At 25.9% G+C, this 9,572-nt stretch overlaps 1 protein-coding gene across 1 annotated transcript in view; it reads right to left on the reverse strand.

The window, feature by feature from the left end:
• Nucleotides 1-9,352, reverse strand: part of LOC129959543 (dTTP/UTP pyrophosphatase-like) — a 35,363-nt gene extending 26,011 nt beyond the window's left edge. The window contains exon 1 of the mRNA XM_056072423.1: nt 9,064-9,352. The gene's annotated coding sequence lies outside the window, so the exon portion shown is untranslated. The remainder of the gene's footprint in view (nt 1-9,063) is intronic.
• Between the last annotated feature and the right edge of the window lie 220 nt (nt 9,353-9,572).

Genomic DNA, 9,572 nt, shown 5'->3' on the forward strand with positions numbered 1-9,572 from the left:
ATAATATAATATAAAATATATCATAGGTAAATAGAAGAAATGTTTAAAAAATAAATGAAATCTCAAAGGTTCTCATTAATACTATTATGAACACTAAAGCTTTTAGAATAAAGTTTTTCAAATAGAAATATGTTACAAAAGAAACTGCAACTACATTTTTAAAAAAATGATTTAGAAAATCTTCCAGAAACCACAAAATAGACTTGAATAGACAAATACACCTGCTTCTCAGAGGGATTCAAGCAGTAGTTCCCCAGGGGTTATATTGATTTATCAATAAACTAAAAGTTTTGAGTAAAATAAAACTGGTGGTGAAATAGCACTAAATTATTTTAATAACAATATGAAGATTTCTGGTTTCCTCAAACAAATAATATGTCTTGATATTGTCAGTAACTACCACTGGACAGTATTTAGAATTCTTTAATAAATTCTTTACTAAATAAATGATTTTAATAATAATCTGAAGATTTCTAGTTTCCTCAAACAAATATTTTATTAGTTGCATGTAAATTTAATTCAGATGTAGTTATGTAAAGCATAGCTTATTTTATAAAAGTTATTCAAAACACTGTTAGAATTAGTTTCTTCTCATCATTACTATTCATCCCCCGGGGGAGGGGCACCTCAAAATAAGGATGAGATGCTTCAGGCATGGTGGTTGGATCTCGTCACCTTGGAGGGTACACAAATAGGTGGGGGATCTGACTCCTCTCATCGATGACGGGACGCACTTCTTTCGGGGAAGGCTGTACCGTGGCCGAAGATGGCCCTTAGGACTCAACCACAGTTTCCGCCAGTGTTGCTGTTGCTCGGTCCGGTCATTCAGCCTTATGGTTTAAATCCGTGTGCCTTCATGGTGGGTTGGAGAGTCAGTTGGTTGACTTATCATTACTATTCAAATAACTAAATTTAATAGTTTCTTGCTGGAAGTTTACTTTTGCATCTGAACCTTTTCATGTTAACAGAAACTAAACAAAAAGGATATCTCATTAAGTAACAAGACTTTTTTTTTGTTGTCTAAGATAGTATATCGATTACACAAATAGGATTTAAAATAGTAGAGAGTTACAATGATGATTATATAAAGAAAAGTTCCTTCAACAAAAGAACTAATAAATGTAAGGAAAGTTTGATTTTTCACCAGTGATTCTCTAATTCATAATTCAAAAGTCAATGAAGCCTTCATTTCATTTCAGACGCATATACTTTTGGAAAAAAAACTGCAAACAAATTTTAAGAATTTAAAACTATTTGAATTTCTATTATTCATCATTTCTTTTAAGATATTCTTCCATTTCACTAAAATGAATTAAGTACTCAGTTTTCATTTTATAAGCCATAATTTTTCAACACTTCCCTCCTCTCAAGCCAAACAGTACTAAATAATGATTTTTTAAAAAATATTATTCAAATATGATTTGACAAATTCTAACATTCAGCTTTTTTTTTTCAAAGAAAAGAATTCTAAATTCTGCCCAGTGGTAGTTACTGACAATATCAAGACATCAGAGGAAAATTGTTTTGAGGCCCCTCATTCTATTCAATAAGCAATGCCCCTTACACACTGACATATTTTGATAATATGAGTCCATATATACAATATTATTTTGAGGCACTTCCAATAGAAATTCTATTGACGATAAAAACTTAACAAAATATAAACTTATTTGTACATTTAAGTCTATATTTATCTTCTAATATTAGTTATTAATTTGAAATCTCTTCTTATACAGATCTCTAACTATTAATTTTTCACAAAGTATATTCTGCAAATGGTAATATTTATATATATATTATTTTTCATAATATATATTTTTACAAATTTTGAAAGTGAAAGTATGTTGTAAAATTTGGCAACTTGGCATCACAAAATTTCTTATTTTTAAACAATTCAGGAGTCCTCTAAGAATATATTATATATAAAAGCCTTGCTGCAATTTCTCAAAGAGTGCCTATTATTTCATTTATTGAAATTGGCACACGATTGTTGACATTTTTCACCACAAAAGAACTAGTGAACTCTTGGTAGAGAATCTCAGCCTATTTGCTGCATAGTACCTTGAGTTTTCCCCATGCTCTGCGAGTGAGCTAATGAGTTGTAGACTAATGGAAAATGGATTATTTTGCTTTATTAACTATAAACAGTACTGTCTGTAAATGATATGTGTAATTAATGGTAGTCAGTTTAAGTCCATTCAGTTCATGCAAATAATACCAAACAGATAAAAAAAAACTAAACTTTTATTCTTTTTAGTGTAAAAAGAATTATTTCTTTTTTGATAACATAAAAGAATAAGGCAGTAGTGACTTCATTTGGTTTTATCGTCTACCTAGATATGTCAGACATAAAATACAAGAGCATTAAATTTTTATATAAGATAGCAACAAAAACTGTCCTAAATATATATATAAAAAAACAACAAATGGAGGATTATTATGTGAACATTATATATACCTTCGAAACTTCCAGCTAGAATAAACAGTGGATTTTTTACTTACTTATTTTTTTTTTGTCTGAAAAATTTGAATGATATTTTCAGCACTTCCTTAACTCTTTAGTTGTGCAAACCATCTGTTGTGTAAAAATTATTTTGTGACTCTTTAACTAAAAGTACAGACATCATTATAAATGAATATATATATAATGATATCTCTTAATTCAAATCCTAATAATTTCCTCATTTTTATCTTAAATTAGCCCATGTTACCTTATTCTAAAATTTACTTTTATTTCCTGATTCAAATCCCACTTTTTAATTTACTTATTTCTAACATGAGCTCTAAAAAATTATTGAGTTTTGGTTTCCTATATTCCAAGTGAAGGGAAAAAAATTGCTAAATCTCACATCAATTTTTTAAAGATACCCAAAATCTTTTTTCCTAAATCAGCATTGTCAAAGAAATTCCTACCAGTTCTTCTTAGTAAAAAGCTGTAACAGAAAAATTTTGCTCAATTTCCTACTGTGTTACGATGTAGGCAGACGTGTTTTCCAAACTCTCTTTCCCAAGTACAAATTATAACTCCCATATAACAAATAATATTATATAATCTATAATATTATTTGTGTTTAAATGAGACTATATGATTTTTATGCCTCAAAAGTAAATACAAATTCTAATTTTTTTCAATCATTTTTTTTTCTTATTATTTATAAAATAAAAATATTTTAAATATATAATAAATTCAAAGATATAGAGTTTATATACTAACAGTCAACTTACGTTTAAATGTAGCATGCTCTATATAATATGCATATTAAAAGAATATTCTGCAGTGAGAGGAATGGGACGATATAAATTAGGGAGGAATGGAATATGTTCGACTGCATTTCAATACATTTTCTAAATAGTTAAATATGCTAACGATTTAAGTTTTTAATTTTTCTTAAGCTGTTAAATAAAATTAGTTATTGGGGTGTTACAATGCAATAGGAAGTTGATGATTTTAAATTTATTAAAAAATATTATTTGCTGTACATTATTATGTTATATATATAAGTAATAATGTGCAACAATAAAAAAAAGCTGGAACTCCATTAACCAAAACAAAAAGCATAAAAGAAAATTCCACTCTTTTTCAAAAATTTACTTAAGAGCATCAATGACTCTAAGCATGTTTTGTTATTCTTTATTTTTGTTAATAATTGTATCATATAAAGTATAAATACATTTCACATATAAAAAAAATTATTTTCCATCTAAAATCAAGTTTACTACTTAAATTCAGTTAAAGGAAATTCTACTGTAAATATAATAAAGTAATAAGCAATATAATAAAAATTAAGTAATGAAAAAAATGAAGCAAAATTATGAATGTTTTAATAAATAACTTCTGTCACTTTAAATTAAAAAGAATTACTAATTTTATCTTTTTTATACATAAAAGTGCCATGAATATGGAAGAAAAAGCACCCAGAAATAAAAAAAATATTTTAAATAATATACTGCAATCACTGGAAATGGTTGTAAAAGCAAATAAAAGTTTCCAAAATGTGACAGCACCAATGAAGATTTCAAAATCAGTTATTGTTTGGCATGTCCAAAATCATAAATCATTGAATGAAAAGGATATCAAACTACACTATTTATTAATTTTAATTTCCTCAAACCTTGCATCATTCCTCTCTCATATGAATCCCATACCTTCCTCATATAGGGAAGGTGTGGGACAAAAATGCTACCATTTTTAACTATGCAAATAAAAACTAGATTTTTTTTTTTTTTTTTGTATTTTGCTGATTTTTTATTTCTTAAAAATAAATTAAAGAAGCTATTAGATTTTTATAAGCTGCACTCTTAGTAAGTTTAAATTAGTGAAGTAAAAAACTTTTGTAAAATTTGTCCCACTCTTCCTTACTCTTCCCTATTATAAAGGGATTAAAAACTTATTATTTATAAAGTAAAAAAGCAAAAAAAAAACTTTATTGTTATTACTTAGCTACCACAATATCAGAAAACTCAAAAAAAAAAAATGAATTTTTGATATTGTTTGTCTTCAATTGAGTCAATATCTGGATAAAAACTGACAGCTTCAGTCTCAAGCACTTCTGACATTCACTTTGTTTATAAGCTTACATTTTTAATAAACTAATACTAAGACAGCATATTCATACAGATAAGAATGGGTGAAATCCAGAACAGGATCAATGATGTTACTTTAAAAAACAATTTTACAATCTGGTCATACAACTGTTTAATAAATGGGTCTTCTTCATCAGATGGTACTTTCACTTTAAGTATTCTTTTAAAAGATTTTATCTTTAACCTTAAAGTTACAACAAAAACAAATATGACATCTATAAAATATGAAAATGATGCTTCGTGGCCCACTAATACGCTATTCAAGAACCATAGCTTAGGAATTACAGGAATATTTCATAAAATTATTAAAAAAAGGAACAGTATAAAATTATTTTCCAAAAAGGTTTTTAAAAATTTAACTTGGAAATACTTTAAGATAAATTCTAGGGTGAGTAGACAAATTTTTTCTTAAAAAATAAGCAGTTTATAAGCACCTTTGAGGAAAAAATTAAGGACCCACTTAAACATAATAGTTTTGATCATGGAACTATGTTACGATGAAATTCACTAAGATGAGCAAAAATAATATTCAATTTTAAAAAATAGAAATAGAGAATACCACCAATGAGTACAACATATTTTCCCTGAACATTAAAGCTAAGTACCTTAATTTTTTTTTTTCATAAAAATCTAATTCAATTCACATTTGAAGTACTTCATTTATATTACAGTCTGCAGTAAGAAGAAGAAAAATATTACACTGCTTCATTAACATTTCAATCTCTTAACAGAAAAAAAGGTTAAGAACATAAGTAAACAAATCCGGAATTAAAAAAACCTGTAAAATTTAATTAATTATGTAAAAAAAAAGTTTTCTGTTTCTTTCTACAAATTTCACTCTCTAACTTTTTCAACTGTTCAACTTATTGGTTAGTAATTTTTTGTAACTCATTAGATTTTTTTAGCAGTGGAAAGTCTCTGGTTTTCTCAGCTTTCTGAGCAAGTTCAATAGCATTACATTCAATCTCAGCAATTTCCTTTTCTAAGAGAGATTTCTTATTCTTTAAAGAGATTGACAAATCAGATTACATCTTTTTTTTTTATGCCATTGGCAAGAATTTCTTTAGCTCTTTGTTACTTTACTGTTAGCTTTTTGTTATAGGTGATACTTTGAATTGGCTGTTAATGCTGATATTGCTGACTGAGGCCAGAAGCACAACTCCCTAAGTTAACACTGATTCAAAAAGTCAAATATATAGAAATGATAGATTATGAATCCAAAGGAGAATTTAATTTTCTAAATGGAATCCATAATAATAAGTCTATAGTTTTCTAATTTAAATTATAACATAGAAAATAGATGATTAACAAAATCTTATTTTTCAAATGTGCTTTTACAGCTGCTTCTCCCACATTAGAAATGTCAAATTCTTTGGAGCACTATGAACATTTCGTTTTATGCCAGAACATAAAATTATTCCTGAAAAGAAACTTTATTTATTTATTTTATTTATTTATTTTGCTTATCAATGCAAGCAATAGAAGATTTTTTTTAAAAAGTTAAGTCAGTGAAAGAGATAATTTTTCTCCATGCATGCATACATACATACCATATACTATTACAGGAGAGACTTTTTTCAACCTTTAAACTCATTAATGCAAATGAATCAGCAACCATCATCACTGCTTTCTTTATAGTCAGCACTTTTCATTGAAGGATGACACAAAACAAAGAAAATTTATTTCTACACTAGGAAAAATTTAACTTCCTGAAAATTTTACTTTATCTTCAGAAAGAAAAATTAGTACCTTTGTAAAAAATATAAGGCCCTTATATAAGGATCATAAAAAATTAGCAGGTTTTAATGACTTTTAATGACACTATGATCCTGAATTCTCAAAACAATTTATTTAAAGTAAATTGTTAAAAGTGTTTTCACTGCACCTTCCTTATTCTAAAAAATTCTGTTCTTAAAACAAACATATATCATAAAAGATACCAATATCCGAAATTAAGTTTATTCACATATTTTATGATGAAGAAAGAGAAATTAAATAAATGCTCTTTAATGACAATATATGTACATATATATTATAGTATTAAAGAACAACAACAAAAAAAATTAAATTTTGGAGCGATTCATAAAAATATCTACTTGGCAGCATTAAAATACTACTTATAAAATAATACTAAAAGAAATAATAATGAGAAAGAAATTGGAGAAAAAATTAACAAATACAGAAATAGATATTGAAACACATCAAAATATTAAAAGATCATTTTCTAGCCATAAATTTGGAAAACAAGTGAATATAATTTTATTATATATATAAAATCTCATTCTTATTCAATTTCAATAAATTAAAGATTCAGATCATAATATATCACTAATTTATAAACAGTTCTTTTTGATGTCTTTTGAACAGAATTTTAATAATCAACAGATTTTTATTATCTCTTTCCATCTGCATTATAAACTGTTATGGTAAGAAAAATTTTCATTTATACTAACATGATACCGGCTAGAAATAATAATAATTTAAAAAAAAAAAAAAAAAAAGCTGGATTTCATAAAATAATGAGCTATGGCAAACACAAATACTGAGAAATATATTTATACAATTTATACAAAAACAAACATTTTATAAATATATTTATAAAACGTATATATTTATATAAAAAGTGTTTAAGATACTAAAAATATTGTCTGGACTTGATTAGTAGTAGAAATAATATGGAACAAGGAAGGTGTAGAATATAGGGATAATAATTTTCAGAATTAATCTAGTTTACTACTTAATATACAATTATATAAACGAAGAAACTATGTAAGAAAATTTAGCAAACCTCATTTGTTATGATCTTCCAAAACAGTTTAATTTTAGATGTCACAAATTTCAACATTGTTACATACAGAAGTTTTGTGTTCTCACACTTTTTTTTTTTTTTTTTTTTTGTAAATTTACATCATTACATGCAAGTTTTAAAAAGGTTGTGATAATTTTTTAGGCACAGCACACACAGGAAAAATAAATTTTCACCCAATATAATAATAATATAAAAAATGTAGCCAGTGTTTTTCCCTCATCAGAAATACACTTTTTGATAAACTTAAAAGACAGAAACAACATTTTTCAATCTAGAAATCAGAAAACGAAAGGCAAACATTCACATTTCTTTATTGGCTACTAAAGGATCATTAATTGATCGTTATATGAGATTTTATTTTTTATGACTATCAAATTTCTTTTTATTTCCATTCCTGAGTAATATTTTACTTCCCTTGAAGCTGCATTTTTATTAATGTCTGCTAAATCCTGTTAAGTACTTGCAATTGAAATGCTACTGGCATAGATATGATTTTGATAATCATGAGAGTGATTAAAATATATACATAATGAAAGAATCAGGATTTTAAGCATACATATATTAGAGAAAAATATACAGACATTTTACATTATTCATTAAATGTAAAAAGTGCAAGTATATTGAAAAAGTATTTGCCTTTTTGGAATTTTATTTATTTAACTGATTTGTACATTCAATTTCATATGAAAATAATCATTCCAGTTACAGATCATAATTTCATTACATAATCTATTTCTAAGAACTTTTAATTTTATTATAAGTGAAAATAAAAATTTCTTTTTATTTCATTTCAAGTTTTAAACAGATCAGTGTTTGAGAATGATTTTATTTCAGAAATACATAGATAAAATAGCAGATAATCATTTGCCTATAAAATAGAATATTCAGAATCCATAGAAATAAATAATCATGTTTGCCACAAGAGGAGCAATAAAATTCTTTGCAAAAATGACTGTTTTTAAACAACACAATATGTACATTAAATAATTTATAAATAAAGTAATCTGATTTTTTTAATATTCCCAACTGACGCCTTTAATCCTATGGTGTTTTTAAAAATCAATTCAATGATTTAAAAACATTAACATTCAAACAAAAAAATATTTCATCACTTAAAAAAAAAAAAAGATAGCAATAAAAAAAATTATTTAAATAAACAGCTTGAACCAAATTTTATTTTTTAAATTAAAATTTTAATTTTCATTAATTAAAAAATCTAAGAATAAATTTATATTTTTGAAATTAGTAAGTTTCAATCATTAGTTTGGAGTTTCATTTTTATTTTCGAATCACACAATCTGAAAAAAAAAAAAAAAAATCGTATTTTTTATATTTTCGTTAAATAAGCATACAAACTAAATTTTGATGTGAATAAAACTATAAGTCTTAGACAACTCTTAGAAAAGTCTTGAGACAACTGAGTAATCATTGATAAGTTTAATTAGACCCTAACCTTCATTTCATCATGATAAAGTACAATGTGTATAAGATGTCCAGATGAATTATATATAAATGAAACCTTAGATTTTTTTCATACTACATTGTGAAAACATCACGCATACAAAAATATTTTAGGGTCGTGAGATGTTGTTTGCTACAAACTGAAGGCCATCCAGAACAGATCTAAAAAGTACTACCGCAAAAAGCGTGACATAAAATTAGTGGCTTACTTTTTTATAACTGGGGCAATATATTTATCCAAAAATGTAAAATTTTTGTATCCAGAAAAGAATGTTTTTAATTTATTTACTACCAAACACCGGCGTCAACATCAAGTTTTGAAATGTCATTAAACGACGGTACGGTTTTATCTCTATTGCATTACTGTTTACATAAAACCATCATCATGGTGGAAAACCAAGATGTTCTTCCGGCTTAATATATATCTCAATAAATAACCCTGAAATCGTAATTGTTTTAAACTGTTTGCATTTCAAAATAAAAATCATATGTTCTGAGGCTGAACTATTCGAATCAAACATTTCATATCTTTTTCTGAGGATCAGAAAAATGCAATCATTTGACCGTTCTCAAAATAATAAATGATTTCGCTTGTAATTTATATTATTCTAGCATAAAAAGTAATACTTTTTCCAGCGTTCCATAATTTTCATCAAAAAAAAAAAAAAACTTCTAACTTCGGCCAAAAAGAAGAACTACAGTACACAAGAACTACAGT

This window comes from Argiope bruennichi, chromosome X1, assembly GCF_947563725.1.
Source record: "Argiope bruennichi chromosome X1, qqArgBrue1.1, whole genome shotgun sequence".
Classification (NCBI taxonomy): Eukaryota; Metazoa; Arthropoda; class Arachnida; order Araneae; family Araneidae; genus Argiope; species Argiope bruennichi.